This window comes from Vulpes vulpes, chromosome 2 (assembly GCF_048418805.1).
Source record: "Vulpes vulpes isolate BD-2025 chromosome 2, VulVul3, whole genome shotgun sequence".
Lineage (NCBI taxonomy): Eukaryota > Metazoa > Chordata > Mammalia > Carnivora > Canidae > Vulpes > Vulpes vulpes.
The window spans coordinates 10,220,755-10,243,937 of NC_132781.1; the positions used below are offsets into that span (position 1 = coordinate 10,220,755).

Sequence of the window (23,183 nt, forward strand, 5' to 3'; positions counted from 1 at the left end):
TTCTCCAGCCTGAGAACCAGAGGTACGTTCCTTGGAGTTAAGCCATTTGAGAGATTTCCCTGAGCTTAGCTATTAACCTTACCCTATCAAGTCTACATCAGTTTGCCTCCTCTCTAACATGGAGCTGGTACCCATTGTCTCTCACTATGTGTCAGGTGCCCTATCAAACGAGATTCAGTGATATCTAAGAGACAGACATTATTAAAGGCGTCTGAAAAGGAGGCAGAGGGAAGCTAGGCAACTTGGGAAGGTCGCACTTCTGATAAGCAGCCACTTTGGGCTGTAGCTGCAGGATTATGGGCTTTCAGAACCCCTGCGGATATTGCCCCTAGCTGCTTTGAATTTCTCAGAATTATGTCAAGGCTCATACCAAATAACCCAAGGGCCAGGGAAAGGGGCTTTCAAAAGAAAAGCTTAAGGGACACTTGGGTGGCTCAGTGGCTGAGCACCTACCTTTGGCTCAGGTTGTGATCCCAGGGTCCTGGGATCGAGTTGCACATGAGGTTCTCTGCAAGGGGCCTGCTTCTCCCTCTGCCTGTGTCTCTGCCTCTCTCTCTGCATCTCTCATGAATAGATAAATAAAATCAAGAAAGAAAGAAAGAAAGAAAGAAAGAAAGAAAGAAAGAAAGAAAGAAGAGAAGCTTAAGGAGTTTCATCAGTAAGACATGTTTAGGTTTAAAGCCATGGCCATGCATCTCTGCGATCTTGGAAATTTCCAGGTAGATGAGCTGCATTAGCTCTGCCTCCGCTCCTTCCACTGGCGAAGTGGGAAGCTGAAGGCGTGGAACGCAGCAGATGCTATTTACTCCCTAGCAACAGTCCAGATTGCAAATCGAAAGACAACAACGAGTAGAAGCAAACCTTTAAAAGTTAGGAAGCCCAGTGCTCTTACACCTCATCAGACTTCACTGTTTGAGGAGCTTATTATTTACCGGAGGTGCCTTTCAGCAACTTTTTTTCTAGTGAGACCTTCCTGTGTTTCCATCTATATTTTTAGGTGTAAGGACGCAATGAACGATGAATCAAAGACAGCGTGTCCTCACACACCGTTTCAAATTCTCAGTGCCACCTTGTTGGCGCTTGGGAACAGTGGAAGAGTGGCAGCGACCTACAGAAGAGGTGGTTTGACGAATGATTGTTCCCACGGGAGATTAAAGGCTCATCCTTTTCCACATTGTCCCCAGGTCAATAAGTAATGGTCCTCTGGCTATGTCGTCATGCTTTTGATCTCTCGCTCTCTCTCTCTGAATGTCACTTCCCTTAACTGATCTATGAATGGCACTCACGTTCTTAATCTGTTTGGTTCACCCAACCAACCCCCCCCCCCCCCCCGGAGATTACACGAGAGAAAGAGAGACTCTTCCCAGCCATAGATGGTACAGCAATAAACAGCCAAAGGAAGCTCCATGAAGGTGCCAATTAGCAGGCATACACCCAAACTAGGAGCTCGAGATCAGGCAAGCAATTAGTTGAGGCTTGGATCACTCTGTAACCCACTAAATGGTCTTACCTTAGTTACAGATCATGAAGTTCAAAACCCTGAGTCCTTTTCATCTCCTTGCAGCACTGCGACTGCACATCTCAGGCTCGTTTGTCTCTGCTCCTTCCTGCTCTCTCTGGAGCTGTCAGCACCTACCGCCATGGAGATGAGAAACCCCACAGGAGAATCTCGCTCTTCTTTGCCTTTTCCGGACACATTCACCAACACACAAAGGCCAGTGAGTTCTCAGCTTCACTCTAGTGAATCAACACTTTCTTTAACTGGTTCCCATGCCTACACGTAGTGGACAGTCTTGCCAATGGTGGCTTACAGAAAACAAGCATCGAGAAGAAATTAGCCTTCCTCCCTGCCCATCTACATCTTTGTCTTTCGATCAGACCTTTGGGGGCTTCCCAGATCATAGAATGGACCCAGATTGCTCCTAACCTTCTTACTGTCCCAGAAGGCTGGATTTTCTCTAACCAACACCTCCAGGACTCATACAGCCTCTTCCAAGTGTGTTCTTCGTAGGTGCTATCTTGTTGCCGTAAAGATTTTTCTGTGTAAACACACGCCCAATGTAATCCTAAACCTAAGGCAAACCGCTTCTTGCCCAACATGATCTCATTCGGGTTCCAAAGAAATGTGTGCCCCTAGATGACCACTAACAACCTCAGTAATGCTTCCAAGGACAAAGCTTACATCTCTTTCTGAGAAACCGGTTTTGTTTTCTGGCTTGTTTGCTTGCTTCTTAGAGGAAGCAAGCAAACTTGCTTGCTTGACTTAGAGGTCAAGGATAAAGGAGGGGATTACGTTTCTTCCTATTGCCCATTTTCACCTATTGAGAAGTCTTATAATTTGCAATGAACTAGTCATGAAAATGTGGACATTTTTAAGAAATTGGCGAATGTACCGAGATGGTAAATGGTGCCATTTACGAGATGATGGAGCTGGGAGAGAAGGGATTTTGAAGTTGAGGTATTCTTATGCTGACTGGATATCCTCTCTGACAACTAAATGAAAATGTCAGGTGGATGATACATTACTCTGGAACTGAGGGAGAGGTCCAGAATTAGAAGTTATCAGTACATATGCAGTATTTAAAGCCACGAATGTGAGTGAGACCAGACAGGCGGTAAGAATAGTTAGAAAAGAATGGGATTCCAGTGCTCAAGCTCTGGGGGCAACACTGTCTGAGGTTGGGAAGATGAGGGAGGTCCTACAAAAGGGATCTAGAAGGTGAGCTGTTTGAAGTAGAAAGAAAAGCTCGAGATGTGGTACGAAATGAAACAAGTGCGATAGGAAAAAAAGAGTTATCTGTGTCACAGATTAATGTGGGTCAGGGTAAGAACTAAGAGTTGACCCTTGGTTGTGGCAATGTGATGTCACTGGTGACTGATGGTAGATGCCTCAGTGGTGTTCTGGAGTCAGATGCTTGATGAGACTAGAAGCAAGTGGGAACAGGGTGGGAGGGAGTGGAGACTGTCTGTAGGGAGCTCTGCTCTCAAATGTTGTAGAAAAAAATGCGGCATGGATGGGGAGGTATATAGGCAGCAGCAAGGATTTATTTTTCAGGGAGAGGGTTTTTGCTTTCTTTGATTTTAACATGGCAGATGTTCTCATTTGTCATATAAGATATTGCCAACTTTTTGATTTTTTAATAAAGTGAATGTCCTACAATTAGCCCTGTGTGTCATTTCCATTGCAAATAGTATTTTGGGGAAACTTGAAGAAGGTGTTCTGTTTGATCTCATGGTTTCCTTTCAAAATCATAGGGAAAGAATGGAATACTATTATTGGGTCAACAACTGGACCTGCTTTCTGCAGGATATATTACTAGCCACCAATTTCAACTAACTGGGTGAAAAGTGAATAATCAACTGTTTTCTTTCAATATTTTTCCTCTTTTTTCTCCTACATTATGTAAGATACTTCGCTTAATTTCATCTTAAGTAAAACTGTTTTTATAATGGTGTAAAATGATATAAATAAACCATAGGAAATATAAAACCCACATTAATAACTTTTCAGTAAACATTAATCAAAATAATCCTAACATTGATCTACAACTTAATCATGGCTTTATCCTAAACTACTTGTTCACCTAGAACATGCTTGGTATATAGTTAAGGCTTAATGCTTCTTTCTTAAAAAAAAATTAAAACATTATTTTAAGAAGATATGGTATGTACACACACACAACTATGGAATATTACCCATAAAAAAGAATGCAGTCTTGCCATTTGCAATGATATGGGTGGAGCTTGAGAGTATATTGCTAAGTGAAAAAGTCAGTCACAGAAAGAGAAATACCACATGATTTCACTCATATGTGGAATTTAAGAAACAAAACAAATAAACAAAGAGGGGGGGAAAAGAGAGAGGCAAGCCAAGAAACAGCCTCTTAACTATAGAGAACAGACTGTGGGTTACCAGAGGGGAAGTGGGTGAGGGGATGGGTGAAATAGGTAAGGGGGATTAAAAAGGGCACTTGTGATGATCACTGGGTATTGTATGCAGTGTCGAATCATTATATTGTACACCTGAAGCTAATATTAATTATATGTTAACTAACTGGAATTTAAATAAAAACTTTAAAAGAATGAGTAGATGAGTAATAAGAAATCTGCTATTATAACCATCTTCTGTAAGAGTCACACTTATTTTAAGACTAAATTACGAATCTGTGTCCTTTATAAACCATTCAGACTTCTGAGAAGAGAGAATAAAATATGAGACATATAAATTGAGTCTACAGAATCTGACAGACTGATATGCTAATAATGATAGATTTAATGCATATAGTTTTTATAAAGCTTTTATAGTACTACTGAGGAGGTGCATAAAATGTCCTCAACAGAGTCACTTTAAATATGCAAAATATCCTAGGTCTGGGTTTCTCAGCCTTGATATTTGAGCCAGGTAATTCTTTGTATGGGAGGATGTTCTGTGCCTACAGGGTGCTTAGCAATATCCTTAAACTTTGTCCACTAGATGACAATGTGACTCAACCCCCTGTGTGACAGTCAAAAATGTGTCCAGATGTCCCTTAGGGGGGAAAAAAATCAACTCCGGGTTAAGAAAAACTGTTCTAGACTCAAAGAACTGAGTACATGAGTTTTGTTTTTAGTTAAAGGAATCTGTAACAGAATATGAACTCAAAACACATGTGAATGTAATCTCTTTCACAAAATATAAATGTGAATTCCTTAAGGAGAAGGTACACACATAAAATGTGTATAAAAGGATGCAGTGTTTTTAACATTGACTTTGAGCATCGCAAAGCTTGGGAAAAGGTACGTTCATAAGAAGAAAGGTAGACTTCACGTGAATGGGTAGGGTAAAACACGTTTCCATGGGAGGATGAGTGCTAACTTGGTTTTCAGAGAATCATATTAAGATTGGCTCAATTTCTTATCTTTACAATAAGAGGCAACATCCCGATTAAGAGCTGAGATTTGTAACACTGTTGATTAGAAACTGTCTCCACCTACTTTATTAGGCACACTGTGTCTCAACGCTCTCATCTATTTAAAAAAAAAAAGATAATAAAAACACCTATTTTGTGTAGCTCTCAGCAGGAGTAAATGAATTAATATTTGTGAGGCACTTACAAAATATCAGGCAATAATATTTGCTGCCTCTGTGTTGTTACATAGGAGTCTGATTGGGAGACTATGAAGAGAGATGAATGCGGGTTGGTGGATGAGAGTTTCTGGTTGGCCAAAAGGTTTCTGGTTGGCGAAAAGTCAAACAAAATATAGAAAACATTGGAAGGAATCTGCAAGGCTGAAGGGATGGGCAGAGTCCTTTGAGGTAAGCTTAAAGATATGCAAAGGAAAGGCATTGGTCTAGGAGAAAATCCCTACAAAACTATTCTTATGATAATCCATGTGATAATCTAACTGACTAATTCAGTAAAGTCATTTGAGATAAGGAAAAAATAGTCTGACTCCCATGTGGTACGGTATAGTAGGTACTATGTAGTAGGTAAGGAGCAAAATTACTTATTTTAACCTGGTTTTCCATACCTAGTGAACAATTTTATGTTGTTTCCGACAGCCTCAGCCTCTGCTGAAACCTTGCCCTCAGAGACCCAAATAACCTTCACAGGTGCCATTTTTGCTGGCCTGAGGGCTATCTGCTATTCTAACCCCAGGCTACCATAGGGACAGAGAAAGTGCTTGAAATCCTTGCTACTAAACAGTGTGTTCCTCTCCCACTACTTTTGACAGCTCTTCCAACACATATGATACTAAAATTATTTGAAATTCATTGACTCATTTTCTTCTCTTTGGCCAAACTGTGCCAAAGTAGAGTATCCTAGTAGACTTTTGAAATCAGAAATAAATCAGTGTAAGCTGGTTAGCATGTATTTCCTCCCAAATTAGTAATAATTATTTAATTTTGAAACTGAACATGAGATTTAATAAGGTTTCTGTTTTGGGTTGTTCTTTTGTTCTGAATTTGAAGGAGTTATTTTTCCAGCTGGTTTTTGTGTCAGTCACAAAACACGTGTTACCAAGCAAAGACCCCCTAAGAATTGCCAAAAATGTCTGAGTCAAGTACTGTCAGAGGAGGATTCAACTCAAAATAGGAATCCTCAAGAGGGTATTAATACAATACGATTAATACAGAAATCATTGCTTGAGTCTTTCTACCAGATTCCCTCACGTTGGCCCTCAGGCTCTGTGTGAGCATTGTCTTTGACAAGGACCTCTGAACCCTCATGTATTCTATTCCTGTTTTATGATGAGTCAACGCTACCAATGAGGAAGTTCTTCCTTAAACTCAGATCAAAATGTGTCTCCCCATAGCTTTCAGAAGGCTTTTCTGTCCTCATGCTGTACCTCTGAAAATCGAGTCTTGTACTACTTCCAACAGCAAGTTCTTCAGACAATGTAAGATAATAATCTTCTAGTTGGGGATCCCTGGGTGGCGCAGTGGTTTGGCGCCTGCCTTTGGCCCAGGGCGCGATCCTGGAGACCCGGGATCGAATCCCACGTCGGGCTCCCGGTGCATGGAGCCTGCTTCTCCCCCTGCCTGTGTCTCTGCCTCTCTCTCTCTCTGTGACTATCATAAATAAAAAAAAAAAAAAAAAAAAAAGTAAAATCTTAAAAAAAAAAAAAAAGAATCTTCTAGTTGCTTCTTTCTAACTCAGTCTTCACTTCTTCCACGAAAAAACCTTCAAAGCCTTCAAATCATTCCTCATCTGCATAGTGCTTATTTAATTTGTCACTCTTGAAAGCGTAAAAGGTAGGAACAAATGGCAAAATGACAAGTGACTAAGACAATAGATGTCAACCAGGACTGCTAGGACATTTAGTCAACATAAGGATAAGCAATGATGTGCTGGAAAATTTTAACAAGGCCTTCAAGGCATTGGTGGGCGGGGGGACTGCCTGATAGAGTTTGCCAATTTCTGTCTGTAGTGTAAATACTCCAACCATGACTGATTTCAAATTACCAATTTGACATCTCAGAACGCGAATTTGGTAAGAGGTGGACACCACTGGATCTCCTGAGCTGATCTGAGCTGCTCATGCAGGACACTGTCCAATAAATCAGCCAGGTTTTAGTATTTCCTCAATGTCCTGCTTGTTCTCCTTTGAAGGTCTCTTTTAACATGTGATATATTTTACTTCATAATTATTGAGGTGATGTTTAACCAGCCTCAGATTCCACTTGAAAAAAATTCTACTTCAAAGGTCCAGTTCCATCAAAATTCAATGTCAAGGGATCCCTGGGTGGCACAGTGGTTTGGCGCTTGCCTTTGGCCCAGGGCGCGATCCTGGAGACCCGGGATCGAATCCCACGTCGGGCTCCCGGTGCATGGAGCCTGCTTCTCCCTCTACCTGTGTCTCTGCCTCTCTCTCTCTCTCTCTCTCTGTGACTATCATAAATAAATAAAAATTAAAAAAAAAAAACATTTAAAAAAAATTCAATGTCAAAGCATCTATGAAGGGGAGAATATATCTTGTCACAGACAAACCCTTTAGCTTCTACTATTTGGGTCAGAAAAGGAAAATTGGTACTTGCACTGGAAATAAAATAGTCCTGTACATAAAATCAACTGCAAAATTGATTATTCTTATTAAATTAGATAGACCACTAAGCAATTATTATATACCCTAAGCCTAATTAGATGTACCACTAAGTTGTGTGTGTGTGTGTATGTGTATGTGTGTGTGTGGTTTTGTTATGGAATGGAAAAGACACTGGAACTAAAACTGCTGGCTTGTTAAAAGGGATACTGTAAAACATGATTTAAAGTTTTAAATGTTTACATTAATTCAGTAGCATGTATCAAGTCCTTATCACACATTAAGGAAACTAGAAATATTTGACTTAAAACTCAACAATGAGGGGCGCCTGGGTGGCTCAGTCATTTGAGCATCTGACTCTTGACTTCGGCTCAGGTCATGATCTCAGGGTCCTGAGACCCAGGGCTCTGTGCTGGGTATGGAGCCTGCTTAAGATTCTCTCTCTCCCTTGACCCTTCCCTCTACCTCCAAAAAAAAAAAAAAACCACAATCATCACAGTGAATAAATTTGTTTTCATGTTTAGGCTTTTTCACTCTTGGATAGGCTCCTGCTTTCTTAAAAGCCATGGATGTGTTTGTTTTTGTTCTTTAGTGAATCCACTCTGCAGTAGTTAGTCGTGAGTCACATTTCCCCAAGGGTGTAATTTACACCCTTACTCTATTCATACTGACTGCAACTGGTTGAGACAAACTATGTTAGCACTGAATAAGCATTAGCAGGAAAAATAAAAATGCTTATTTGGCTTAATCCGGAGATCTAGGATGGTGAAGAGTATGAGAAAGATGGAGCTGGAGTGGTGAGCAGTACCTAGTAAGTCAGGTTAAAGAATGTTGATTATGCTAAGGAAGAATTAAAGGTCTTTTGATCAAGGGAGTAAGCCAATCTGATTAGCATTTCGGAGGAGATATTCTGGCTGTGGTGGTGGGAATGGATTGGCTAGACAACTGATAGGGAGGGCAGTACAAAAGATATTGCATAACCCTGGGGAATAAAGCAAAAGGAGCAGATCGGAGAGATCCTTGGGAGTCTGAATCTACAATAATCAGAAATCCGTTGGTAGGGAGACGGAGGGAAAGGAGGAACCCCAGAGTGGAAGAATGGGGAACAGTCAGGGAAGAGTCGAAGGAAAGACTGCATGCAGCTGAGCTCAAGCCTATAGCTTGGGTGGTAACACGTTTGTGATTTTATTCCCTGGTTAAGTAAAGGGAAGATGGGGAGAGGAGATAGAATTAGAGATTTAAAGAGAATGGAAAACATTTGAAATAGCCACTGTAGGGAAGCTGCAAACCATGTGATGTGGAGCTGTACTGAGGGCCCGTTTCTTAGTGACATTTCATCAAGAATCTACTAACATGCATAATACTGTGAAAAAAGTGTTCCAGATGCTTCCAATGGGTCATCCCACTTCCCTGTAATGACCTGTCCCTCTAATTTCTAATGAAACCCACCAAACATAGCAAATGCTTTGTGATTGAAGAATTTTAACAAGGTAACTCATTCCACTCTTTGTTTCCAGATTGACCACTAACTGGCTTTTGTGACAAAAAACAGTGAAATTCCCACAAGTATTTGCACTGAAAACATTTGCTGGAGACGCCCCACCTGCCCTCCAAACAAATCCCGGACATCAGCCAGGAGACAGGAGTACAGAGGCAATGCAATCCTTGCTGTCCTTGTGAGGAACTCCGAAATTTAGTCAAGGAACAAACCCCAGTGAAGTCATGTCTCGTTTGGGATTAAATGGCTAACTCTGATTCTGCGATCGTATTAAGAAAAATGCACATAAAATGCCCAGGAATTTTTCCTTTGTTTGATTCAGAAATTAAAAGTGCACACGTCATGTCTGCAAAATGAACACTTCACCATGTCAGACGCTTTCTTTGACTGTGATAGGATGTTAAAGGGGAAGAGAACGTGCTACCTCCTTTGGCTAGCTGTGCCATGTGTCTTGCTGCATCTTTGGAGTTACATATTTTAAATGAAGTTTTGTCTACACTCTAAAAAGCAAAGTTTATATCCAAAAATCTTAGCTAACTTACTAGCTATAACCTGCTCAACCAAGAGAGGCCATTGTGAATGCAAAGGCCAAAGCATCCTTGATTGCCTCATGCCAAGTCAGCCCAGCTCTGAGAGGCTTGGTTTTTAATACAACAGAAGGTGTACATCATGAAGACATGATGTGATGAATTATAAAGACAAGTGCCTTCATTCTCCATATGACGTTACGCATATATTGTCTTGTAACAGTGCTTATCTGATACCTAATACAATCAGAAAAATTAGCAAGTTGTCAGCAATTTCCAAATCTTTGCTTGAAATATTGTGTTGGGACTCCTGGGTGGCTTAGTCAATTAAGTGTCCAACTCTTGATTTCAGATCAGGTCATGATCTCAGGGTCCTGGGATGGAGCCTCACTCTGGGGGAAGTCTGCTTGTCTCCTTCTCCTTTTACTCTTCCTCCACCTCAGTCTCTCTCTCTCTCTCTCTCTCTCCCCCTTTCTCCATCCCTCTCTCTAAGATAAATAAACAAATCTAAAAAAAAAAACAAACCTGTTCTGCATTGTCACATGAGATAAAAAGATTGTTCATGGGAAATATGAACATCTATTTTGATAGAATAATAGTAACTATCACTTATTAAATACATACTACCTATTGGGATTTTTGTGACTGTTTTACAGAAATTCTATTTTAATTCTTAAGCAACCTATATGGTAGGTACCAGAGTCATTAGCAATTTTTAAATAAACCAACTGAGCCTTAAGTATGTTAAAAGACTCTCCTCAAAGTGACATGATAAATGAAATTTATTGGCAGGATTAGAGTTGAAATTTTGTAATATCAGACCACACATTTCAGTTAGCCAAGGCAAAATCAACCTCAAAAACAGAGCCAATGTGAACCAACCACAGGGGGTATCGATTACACCTGAGTAGTTCCACAAAGAAAACAACCACACAACCCAGACTGTATGCAAGAGAGTCACAAGCAGTGAGACAATTGCTGTAAAGACTTGGAAGTAAGATTGAGTAATACAAATGCCAAATCATCACAGATCTGAGCTAGGTTGAAGGAATCTTGACCCAAGTGTGAACCAATTCTAATAATTTTTCTGGCTTTCGGAATTATTGGCACTATACTTAATATCCAGTGCCCCTAAATGGTTTTCTGAACTTGGGCATAGCTCATCTTGACATTGAAAGGTTTCTATATAGAAATTATAATAAACATTTTAGAAATAAAGACTACTCAAATGAGAATCAAGCAGGGGGTACCATTTAGAATTTACTATAGCAAGGGAGTCAGCCATCTCACTTGTGTTTGGCAGAGACTCAAAGAGAGACAAGGGATCAGAGAAGCTTATAGTGAAAACAGGCAAGTTAAAGGTATGACCAGAGGATTCTGACATGGGAACCTAAAATCAGATTAACTGGAAGCAGGACATTCTTTGTGATTGGTTTGGAAAGCATGTTTTGTTTTCTCTGATTTGGATTTCAGTCAGAAGCGGGGGGAAAGATTGAGACATTGGAAGTCAATGACCAAGTCTTGACCATCTGGGGCTCACTGCTCCAAAGACTGTGGTTTGTCACCTAGCTATTTGTTTTAAAGGTTATGGGTCAGAGTTGTATTGTCGTAAATGGTCTTGGCCATCATCCATTTGCTTATCCAGCCTCCCAAAGCAAACACCACAATATGGTGGCAAATGAAATGTGGGACAGCTACTTTAACAAAAATATGCTTCTTAAAACTATAGCCTCCACATCAATACTTGTAGATTGGATCATTTGGGATTAAAACCTCCAGAATAAAGTATTCAAACTCTCCATCACAGGACAAAAAAAAAAAAAAAATGCATTTAATCATTCTTGTTTTTTTAAATTTTTTTAAGCACAGCTTGGCTTTCTTAGAAATCTATCTATTAGCTAAATATTAAAGCTGGATTGATTAATTATAATTGAATCTCCCCAATCTTAATGAAAACTATTATAACAAATACTCAATGATGATGGTTTTTCTGTGGAGAAATTGCATCATCTTGCAGTAAAGGATCTTGAGAACAACAACTCCTGCCATCTATCAGGACTGGTGAACTCTCACATGTTGGGTGCATCATGTTCCTAGACACATGGCATTTTGTCCACTTTGCGTTCACTTTAAAATGTGACTCTATTTTAACAGTCCAAAGTTATTTTAAATCTGGGTGGTACAGGGGGGAGCCAGGGCATAATAAATCTCAGCCTTTTTAAATCTACCAAATCAAATTTGTCTTAGCCACAAATAAAGTAAGGTAGACATACTTTCCCATCTTCCCCACCTCTTCTGCTGGCTCTATTTCTGTGGCTTCTCTCAACGTTGGCAAATAAAGCGCACTGGATGGGTGTGGCAATTTGCATACTTTGCCAGCCCATTCTTTCTTTTGATCTAGATGGTGTCTGTGTGGACAATGCACACTTTTGCTAACTGTTAGCAAGGCAAGTTCTTTCGATTTCTACCAGTCTCTCAAAGCCAGAAATGCCAACACTCACCGATCAACAGCCTTTTCAGCTCCTGGATGTTTTCTCTTACAGAACCATTTATTTGATATTCTTACCCGTCCACCCTCTGGTGAAAGTATTGCAATTGCTGTCCTGAAAATAAAGACCAAAGGACAGGCTTGGCCGAAAGAGTTGGGTCAATTATTCCGTACAGATGCTTCTTGAAGGTTACTTTTATTTTCACTTTGGTTTTTCCAAAGCCTTAAGTAAATGCAAATGTTACTATTGTTATTTCTCTTTAGGCTAGGAAATCTGGAAAATATAGAGGAAGCTGCAGAACACACAGTCGTCTGGGGCACAAGAGAAGTGATGGCAGAAAATCTGAGTCATGAGTTCTTGCGTCAATACCCAAATCCCTCTTTTCTCCATGTTTATAGGATAACTATTTCTGAGAATACTTCATGTCTTTCACCTTTCCTCAATCCACAGCTGATTGTTTCTTTATTTTCCCTTTTTATTTGCCTTTTCTTTCCCCTTTGTGAAACACATTCTTCTGTTTGGTTCATTATCAGCCTTAAGGTTGCCTGCCTACTGATGAAAAAAATCAAAATCTTTTTTTTTTTTTAAGATTTTATTTATTTATTCATGAGAGACAGAGAGACGGACAGAGAAAGAGAGAGAGAGAGAGGCAGAGGCAGAGGCACAGACAGAGGGAGAAGCAGACTCAGGGAGCCCGATGTCTCGATCCCAGGTCTCCAGGATCACGTCCTGGGCTGAAGGCGGCGCTAAACCACTGAGCCATCGGGGCTGCCCCCAAAAATCAAATTCTGATCGTTGCAACTCATGGCAAAAGAGCAGTGGGGCTGTGCCTCTTCAAAGGGGTGAAAGGTTCAAAACGATCGGTAGAAGAATAAATGCTTCCATCTAATATTACCTAAGCATTTTATAATGGCCAACATAAACAAAAGTAAAATAATAGAAAGAATTGCAGGAAAAGGAAAGGAAGGTCATTCTTCATTTCCATGGGTTTCTCTCCTCTTTTCTGAGGAAAGGGTGGGGTTTCTCATTTTTCTGTCATCATTGGCTGTTACGGGTTGGCTTGTGTCCTCCCAGAGATATTTGGGGAAGTCCTCACCTCTGGCACATGGAAATAGGGTCTTTGCCCATGTGATCAACTGGAAAAGAGGTCATTAGTGTAGGCTCTCCTCCAAAATGACTGGTGTCCTTCTAAGAAGAAGGAACACCTGCCCAGAGAGAATAACATAGGTGTGAAGACAGAGATGGAGGCTGGAATGGCCTTACCACAAGCTAGGAGCCTCGGGTTACCAGAAAATGAAGAGGCACAGAAGGAGTCTCCCCCAGAGGCCATGGTGGGAGAGTAACCTTGACTTCTGGCTTCCCAACTGTGAGAGAAGACATTTTTGTTTTAAACTGCCCAGTTACAGCAGCCTGAAGAAACTATTGCAACATCCATACTTGCATTTGAAAGGTTATTTTACACCTTTTAGGATTTTCTCATTTGTTCCTTTGTCTCTGAGAGATCTTCTAGGACCTTTGCACAGATGCACTAGTAAGCAGTTCAATTACTTCCAACTGTACACCAGCTGCCCTAAGTCATTAGGGCAGTTTACCATCAGTGCCATTCTAGATATTAAGTTTACTCTCTGGTTGTGATATATCACATTCCCAAGAGCTGATGGAAATCTTAGTTGCTCAAACTTGACATGATATCTATAGATCTCTAGCCATCTATTTCTGGGGAGGTAGAGGGGTGGGTCTGCTTATATAATTTATTGCATAATTTTGAATAGACAGGCTAAAAGGGAGCAAGCACATTTTTGGAAGATATCATATAAATAAATTGGCTTCTATCTGGAAACTGAGACTCATAAAACAATAAAAACTAAATAAAAAATATGCAGAGCCTGCTCTGCTTCACCTAAATGTGCTTTCAAATAGATATTCTAGGTTTTTGTTATTTATGAGGCAGAGCAAATTTTAGACCTTTTGGTATTATAGAACACCTGTTTTCCTGGCCTATGAATGAGGATCTGCTTAAACAGCACAAGTGACCCCTCCCAATCTTCTTCAAATTAACCTGGCATCCACCCCACCATGGTATTTGACATGTTAATGTTATTCACAATATAGCTCTGTGCACCCAGAAGTCTCAAATTAAATGTAGATATTACATGAGAGGGTAAAATAAGAGAGAAATATCTCTTCACGGAGTAGGTCAGGATGATTTGAGAGTAGAATCTAAATGAAATAGAGATCCCTGTATATCTGATAAAGAAAGCTCTGTGTGGATGAAGCAAAGACCTGAAAACCTTTCCAGAATATCAACAAGGACCTAGGCCAGCAAACAATAGAACAGATACAATTAAAACATCAGAAAGAGGTGCGCGCGCGCACGCGCGCATGTGTGTTTGTGTATGCATGCACATGTTGGGGGGATAGGGTGAGCTCCTATGGGGAAGGAGGATCCCAAATAAAATAACTAACATAATGTAACTTGTGCACAGTATATCTGCTCAAGGGGCTAATTCTATTCTATCTCATTTCTAAGCCTAATTTTTTTTATTCTTTGCCTCCAATAAATAAATGCTATTTGTTCGGCCTTCCCAACTTCTGATATTCAAGGCAGGTAACAGGTTGTTTGCAATGGTATGACTTCTAAGACATAATGCCAGTCCACAAGAAGTTAGTAAGCTATTTAGAAGGCAAGATATAAGAAACATAAAATGACCACTTGAACTGTATTTTTATTTCACTTTTGCTTTGGTGAACAGTCAGATGAGCGGGAAAAGGTCATCGATGAAGGTCAAGTGGGTGCTCGAAGGAGGGCAGGCTCCTTGCTGGTTTAATTCAAATTCATCCAGTAAGGTGTCATGCAAGAGGTGGATTTGGTTAGAACTTTGGGAGACATGCTTGGAGAAATAAGAGTCAAATGGGAGAAGGCTTACGTTCCCCGGATGGGAGCAAAGAACACAGCATTTTTGTAAAATGAGAAAGCTGGATTCATAAAAGAGAAGTCGTGGCGCAGAATGCCAAAACGTTATGTTGGACCCCAAATGACAAAGCTTTTACCAGCTTGGCTAAGGACTTTGAATCCTTTTTTTTTTTTTTTTTCTGGTTTTCTTTTTTTAGTAGCCATATATCTCTTAAAGAACACTACTTTTTTTTTTTTTTAAGATTTTATTTTTTTATTTGACAGAGTGAGACCACAAGCAGGGGGAACAGCAGAGGGAGAAGCAGGTTCCCCACAGAGCAGGGAGCTGGATGCAAGACTTGATCCCAGAATGACCTTGGGATCATGACCTGAGCTAAAGGCGGATGCTTAACCGACTAAGCCACCCAGGTGCCCTTTAAAGAATATTTCTGGGAGCATCTGGGTGGCTCCGTTAGTTAAGGGTCTGACTTTCGATTTCGGCTCAGGTCATGATCTCACGCTCCTGAGATGGAGCCCAGTGTCAGTCTCTGTGCTCAGCAGGGAGGCCGCTTGAGATTCTCTCCCTCTTCCTCTGCCCCTCGCCCCCAAACCGCTTACACCGTGTCTCTCCAAAAATATATATATTTCTGAACAAAGTTTTGGTTACATTTCTGGCAATCAAAGCAATTAGTAACAGATGGCACTTCTACTCTTCAGGTGTTGTGTTTGACCAACTTTGCAAAATTATACAATATACATTTCTGATTACTTAAGTAGATGAATCACAGCTTATTGGAGATGATAGAATTTGATCGTTCCAAATGACAGCCACAGACTTTTAAGAGTCTTTAGCATCATGAATATGCTAAATGCCCCCAATGAATTCAACTCAATCTGTAAGTAGGACTATGTACCTAAATTAGGTCCATAATTCAGCCCAGAAAAAGAAAGGACCAGGGAAAATGACATCCGAGTGTTTTCATTAACCTCAATTGCCCATATAATGTGTGCATTTTTATCCAGCCAAAGTGTAACAAAGATGATCTGTTTTCTACCAGCGAAAGGTGGGTGAGAAGGCACACAGTGTTTTTAGGTAGACTTTCCCCCTTATCTTAGAGCTTTCAAGCCTTAGAATTTTCTTTCAAGGGGAAAACAAAAAACCCAGAACAACGTCCCTATTCAACTATAAGAATCACTGTGATCGGCCTTTCCAATGCTGACCCTTTGGACAGGACCAGAAACAGCAGGTTCTCCCTGGATTGTGTTGCCCTGTTTAACCAGCACAAATACTTTGGCAGGGAGATAAGTAAGTGATTAAATCCAAGGCGGAGCCTAAAACTATAAATGCTGAGCAAATGACTGAATAGCTTTTTTTTTTTTTTTTTCTGGGCAAGGAAACAGTTGAGGCCGAACAGAAGCAGCCACCACCAGTTCCCCTTGGAGATGTCCTTGTTGCAAGCACCAGTACATGAGGGCTAGACCCAGCGATGGGAGCAGGGAAGGCAAGGATCATGAAATGTTGGCAGAGCCTCTCAGTGTGATGTAAGCAGAGATTCTAAGCGGGGTTAGTCAGAGCCCTGTGTTCTCTGTAAATACTGGAGTAACTAGCTTTTAATCTTTTTATCGACATGTGGAGTTGGTAAACAGAGATAGGGCAACTTTCTGAAATAATGTTACATGCACTTGTAAGTCCAGTTTATAGCTAAATATTTCCCCTTCTTCCCAATGAGTTAAGCTTCTTTATTAATGTGTCCTCTGAGTACAGACTATCCCAATGATGGAAACTCTGTCATTTTACACTTTAGTAACCAAAGGGCTTTTTAGGTTTTTGGTTTTTTGTTTTTCTCACTGCCTCTCGCCAAGTTAGGAATCCCACCTTTGGGAACTATTGACCAAAAAAAAAGAAAAGAAAAGAAGATAAGAAAGAAAAGAAAAGAAAAGAAAAGAAAAGAAAAGAAAAGAAAAGAAAAGAAAAGAAAACAACAAAAAACATGTTTTTCTTTAAACTTTAGGAATTTAAACTGAAAGCAGGTGCCCCTGCTGCCCCCTTCCTGGTACTTAAAATCCATATACAAATTATACAGGGCTCTTAATTCCATCTAAAACCAAGAACTTAGGTGCCCAGTTGATGTAGCTTGAATGCCACAGTTTCAAGAACATCTCCTATCTAACTCCCCCCACAAGCCCTGAGTATGCAACATAATGTCTGGCACACAGGAGGTATTTAATGAATGTTTTATGCATTCACAGATCCAGGAAGAGGACAAACAGGGGAATCAAAGCAAAACTGATTTAATTTGCCTGTTCTTATCTATATACTCCATATGGCTACCGAAGACCAACTTTCATATATTTGGGTGAACCCAAGCTGAAATTTTTTTTCATTGAGTTTCAAAATTGAATTTATAGATTTTTTTAAACTAAGGCTTTTAAATTATATATATATGCATATATATATATATATATTTATATATATATATATTTTTTTTTTTTTGGCAGAGGGAGAAAGCATGAGCAGAAGGCAGGAGGGGCAGAGGGAGAGAGAGAATCCCAAGCAGACTCCCCACTGAGTACAGAGCAGGGCTCGATCTCACAACCCTGATATCATGACCTGAGCCAAAATCAAGAGTTGGACTCAATCAACTGAGCCACCCAAGCACTCCCAGATCTATAAATTTTAAGTAATTCAAGCCTTTGGACTAAATTAGGCCATTGGACAAAGCTATCATGACACAATTGCCAGAATCACAAAAACAAACAACAAATAAAACAGTAGAGACAAAGACAGGCCCTGCCCCTCCCTGATCTTTAACTAAAAATCACTTGGCTTCATTTGATTTCTATTCAATGGCAGCTACTAACTACTTCAGACATCGCCAAGGTATACCACCCAGTTTACCCACAAGTTAGAAATAGTCGCCTCTTCCATGTTTAGAGAAAATGCTGCATTCAAGAAAGGTGATCACTTCACTTCTTTTCTCATGTAGAGGGCAGAATTTATTAAATGGACTGGAACTAATGCATGCAATAAAATTAATTTCCCTGGGAAAATCAACATTTCTAAAGTGTCTATCTACCGTGTGCAGTTGGACATTTATAAGAGCTCTATATCTTAGCCACCATTGACCCAACTGGAGGAGAAAAGAGAACTTCTGTAATGGTGACATGCCTTAGCCTAGGCCACTAGTTTTCCAACCTTTGTCTCTACCAGAATTAGTTGGGAGGGGGGGGTTCATGAGAGGAAGAGAGATGCTGGACTCTATCCCCAGAGTTGCTTATTCAGTAGGTCTGAGTTGGAACCTGAGAATTTGCATTTTGCACAAGTTCCCGGGCAATTCTGATGGTCCTAGTCCTGGACCACACTTTGAGAACCATTACAAGTCACATGTGGTAGAGTTTAGATTAAAACCCAGGTCTGTCTGATATTCGAATGCAAGCTGATGCCACACTGCGAAGATAACTGTTAACCTCTTAAGATTTCCCCAGTGCAGCAATAGAAGAGGCAGGAAACCACTCCTACACGGAAGAGAAATGGATCTGGAGTCAAACCCCAGAATCTGAACCCCCCTGCAGACCAGGTACCAGCACATCACTTAATTTACCTGATCCTTACTGTTTCCATCAGTATCAGAAGAATTCTCTACTATTCCCACCACTCTTGCAAAGATATTCTGAAGACAAAATGTGATCATGGCTGTAAAAGCATTTTCTAAGCTTTGAAGTGCTACCATGAGTGTTTTGTTATATTCATTAAGAAGAATAATTTTTTAAAAAAGAATAAAGATGAACAAACAAGAAAAACAAAAACATGCCACTGAGTGATCTGGTCTTTAGTTTAAAAGCTGAGACTACGTAAAAGGAAATGCCAAACACAACAAAGAAGTTTATTGGAACCTTCAGGAGTTCAGTGATCTTTAAGATGAACACACTAACAGTTTTCAGGGTAGGGCAACTGCCAAATTTTTTCTAATAGTTTTTTTTCAACTTAAAAAGTAAACATCATATTTCTTTAAGAGACAGTCTTATGATGAATACCGAAAAATGATTAATAAATCCTGTAATTGTTAATTATCTGATCATTTTTATATAATGTTATTTGATTCATATTATTTGATGTATTTTTAAATAGTAAAAATTTATGTTATCAGCTTTCTTAGGAAGTATAGCTTTCTTTCATAGAATACTGAAACTATTTTATTTAAACGTATAGTTTTATTATGATGATGGTTGGCTTTTGTCTGATGCTCTTTCTGAAAATACACATTTGACTTCATTTGTAATACATGGCCGAACCAATGAAATGTAAGATTTGCTCTGCAATAAATGATTTCATCACTGTTAATCTTAACCGAGTAATTTTAATACAAGAGTAAAACAAAGACTGCTTTTTCCTTCTCCATGAAAATTGTCATTGGAAATATTTGCATATCAAGAGCAGTAATTTCTAGCAAAATTAGTATTTACTATAAGAAAAGGGGCTATTTTATACTAGACTAATTAAGGAGAGATTTTTACTCTAAAGTGAAAAATCTCTCAAGACTCACTGGGCTCTACTTTTCTCTCCATCTTTTCACTCAGACAAATGGCTTATTTGATCTTCATTCAATATTTGGTGTTAAAGCCAACAGACTTTCATATGTCATTTGGACCACAAAGAATAATTGCATTTTCCCCCATCAATGAAATATTGCTTTCCTTAGACTGTATGTTGCCCTTGCTCAATGGAGTGAGATTCTTATTGATTTACAGTGTTAAAGTTCCGATTGTGTTCACTCATTTTTGATGAAGATGACAAATCCCTGTATCAGGGTGGCTGTGGTTCTGCCCATTAAATAGAGTGCAGACATCTTCTTTTCTGTTTCTGATTGGCTTGTTTTTGTTTTTTAAATGCCTTGACAGGGAAAGAACAATTTAATGCCTAGCATGCAAAACAGAATACTTCAAGGAAATTGATAATTACAGAGTAGAGAGCAGGGTCCTGTTAGTGAGGTTTTATTCTGTTTTACCATTTCAATGTCTGAGCATTTCTTATGCTTTCCCTTTGTGTTGTGCACAAAGGTTTCTTAAATGCTGAGTGTATAATCCAAATTATGTGTTAATGTCATTTAACATTCTTAATAATCACATAGCTATGCATTTATGGAAAATTGAGGTTCTTTAGAGGGGACAGATTAGTAGTTAAAAACAGATACTAGGGACATAGGCTGCCTGGTCCAAAATCAGCTATGCCATTTAATAGCTGTGTGATTTTCGAAACATTACATGGCCCCATTGTGCCTGTTTCCTTATCTGTAAAAATGAAGTTCACCTTGGAGATGGAAGGATTAATATCTGTGAAGCACTTACCACGGTACACAGTGCATCATTTTTAAACAAAAATCAATCAGTAAATTGAAAACATTATTTCTGCAGTCAGGTGACACAGGTTCCTTTGTTACTGGTAGGGAAAACATCTCAATAGTTTCTCCATGTGGTCTCCTATCATTCATAGAAGATTGAACAAAATTATCTTCTATTCATGACTTTGGTAACAGAACAGTTGGATTTTGGAAACAATGAGGCCACCCCATCATTGTGACACTATCCTTGAGATAGAGAGAAAATGTGAAGTCTCTGAAAGACACAAAATCTGCCTAACTAGACAGCATCAAAGGAGGAGAAAGTGAGACTAAGTTGAAAGTGTAAGTCAAACACAATCTAATAAAAAGCCAGCAGAGACAATCTACACAAGAGGGTGCTGATTAAAAAGGAGTTTTCACAGGACAGTTTTGACACAACATTTTGAGGCTATTTCCAGTCTTCAATGCTTTTTTAGAAATTCCTAGTCAAGGAATTTTGTCACCGGTTTAATGTGTCTCATTTTCTCAACTTAAAAGACAGACAAGTTATGCTGAATCAGGATAAAAATTGTCTCTGTGGGGAAATGGTTGGTGACTTAAATGAACAGGTTCAATCTTGTGAATGAAAGGATTGGGGTTATTGTAGAAATCTGGTTGCTATCCATTCAGCACCACCACACCACTGGAGCAAAATAAGACGAAGACCAGGAGATCTAAACTTACTAAGATATCTAGACTGAATTCATTCCCAGTGTTCACTTTTAAGGGTGGAGGTGATCTAACATCACACAGCCAAAGTGAGACTCTGTACCACTTCCAAACTTATTCACTTGCATTAATGTCACTTTTTGCTTGTAAAAGAGACAAAGCAGTTCTATTACAACATATAACAGAGTGAATTAAGACTCTCTTCCACCACAGGGTTAGCGATTTGGAGGCAGGGACTACGCCTCAGTCACTTGTTTTATATTCTGAGTGGCAGGTATCAGAGATGGTAGATTTGGATTGTATTAATTTAGCTAAACTGCGACTACATGTTCCAGAATTCTCTTCCTTTCATAATTCCAGATTAGCCTGGATCCCCTGGGAGACATTTTGCATGAGATTTGTAAGATGTAAGGGAACCAACAACAATATTCTTTTTATGTCAGAAGGTTGGCATAGGGTGTGAGGCACTGTGGTTACTCAACAGGTTGCCACTGGTCTGCTACCTCATGAGATCGGCACGGGATAGCAGATCACCCCACAGTTCTGTGGCTCTCTTCCTTCAGCTTCTGTGGCTCCTGGTTACACGAGGATGGGTACTAGTTTCTCCTGCTGGCCACCCTCATTCTCTAATTGGAGGCTCAAGCATTGTGAGAGATGGATATGAGCTCCATTCCATCCTGGTGGTTTCCAGCTCATTTTCACTAGATCTCATCTGTTGTCTGCCTTCACTTCACATGCATCTGTCTTTCCAACTGCTTGCCTCGTGGCTCCAGGCTCTGGCACCAGATAAATACACACACACACACATACACACACACATTTAATAGGCTCAATTATCAAGGTTTGATTACAGAAGCAGAACTACTAGGAAAACACATATTTATTTTATAGATGAAGATAATGTTAGAGAATTAGTTACTGTCAGGAGCACTGGGTGGCTCAGTCACTTAAGTGTCTGACTTCAGCTCAGGCCATGATCTTAGGGTCCTGGGATCAAGCCCTGCATCAGGCTCCCTGCTCAGTGGAGGAGAGTCTGCTTCTTCCTCTCCCTCTGCCCCTGCCCCAGCCTGTACATAGGCTCTGTTTCAAATAAGTAAAATCTTTCAAAAAGAATTAGTTACTGTCAAATAATAAGAAATATGTAATGATGGTGAGGCTGAAGACTTCTGGTGTTGAACCCATTACACCATTGCACCATGATGCTCCTTTCTATCTAATCATCCCATGATATGAAGGCTGAATTCCTAATTCCACTTTAAACCCACAATTAAAATGTAAAAAGAGATTCTGACCACCTACTCCATGAACAGGGTGGCACCAAGTTAACATCCACGCAGTTTAGGGCAATAAAGCACAGTTAATGGACTTCAGAAGAAGGTAGAATCTGGGCAGCCCAGGTGGCTTAGCGGTTTAGCACCTCCTTCAGCCCAGGGCCTGATCCTGGAGACCTGGGATTGAGTCCCACGTCAGGCTCCCTGCATGGGGCCTGCTCCTCCCTCTGCCTGTGTCTCTGCCTCTCTTTCTGTGTGTGTCTCTCATGAATAAATAAATAATATCTTTTTTTAAATATCTTTTTTTATATCTTTTTTTATCTTTAAAGTAGAATCCTGATAAACACTTAATCAAGTTCTTCTGGTTAGAGACAGTTCTCTTATCGAAAAAAATCTACCTTGCAACGAAACTGGAGTCCTCTATAAAGTAGGAAAGCATCACTAATTAGTTTGTCTTCTCTCTTCTCCATTTCCACATCTCCTATTAAATCCTCCTCCCTTCCCAGAACCAGTCCACAGTAATGGGGAACTAGTTCATTCTTAACGACTATAGGCCCCAGTAAATTGGGAGAGAAGGCTGGGCACTGTAAATATCCATCCTATGCAAGCTACTACCTAGGTTACACCCACTTTTCTATTCCATTTATTTCCACTCCACCCTCACCCACACTCTGAAAACCCCGTGGTATCAACCACTCAGAAATTCTTAAGTTCTTGTTTTTCAAAAGTTAGGTTCTCTATAAATGGAGCAGACATTTCTTCTTTCTTTCAGCTTCCCTCAATTCCTCAGGCACAGTTGGTTTTTCTGCCCGTGTCTTCCTTTGCTAGGTTTTGACTTTCCCAGGAGGAGGCAACTGATAGATTTATCTTTATATACCGAGTGCCCAGTGGAATAAGCATTGCACACTGACTTAGAAGAATTCAGGTGCCATGT

The 23,183-nt window shown here is 39.9% G+C and overlaps 1 protein-coding gene and 1 long non-coding RNA gene across 6 annotated transcripts in view; one reads left to right on the plus strand and one right to left on the minus strand.

Moving 5' to 3' along the window:
• Positions 1-23,183, plus strand: part of LOC140597697 (uncharacterized) — a 177,845-nt gene that overhangs the window by 53,309 nt on the left and 101,353 nt on the right. The gene's annotated exons all lie outside the window — the stretch shown is intronic.
• KCNJ16 (potassium inwardly rectifying channel subfamily J member 16) overlaps positions 1-23,183 on the minus strand; it is a 57,155-nt gene that overhangs the window by 24,539 nt on the left and 9,433 nt on the right. The window contains exon 1 of one of the 4 annotated variants that reach the window (XM_025999658.2): positions 1,511-2,192. The exons of 2 other annotated variants lie outside the window; for them this stretch is intronic. The gene's annotated coding sequence lies outside the window, so the exon portion shown is untranslated. Of the gene's footprint in view, positions 1-1,510; positions 2,193-23,183 lie in introns of those variants that run through there. One more of the 4 variants, XM_025999657.2, reaches the window with a different exon arrangement.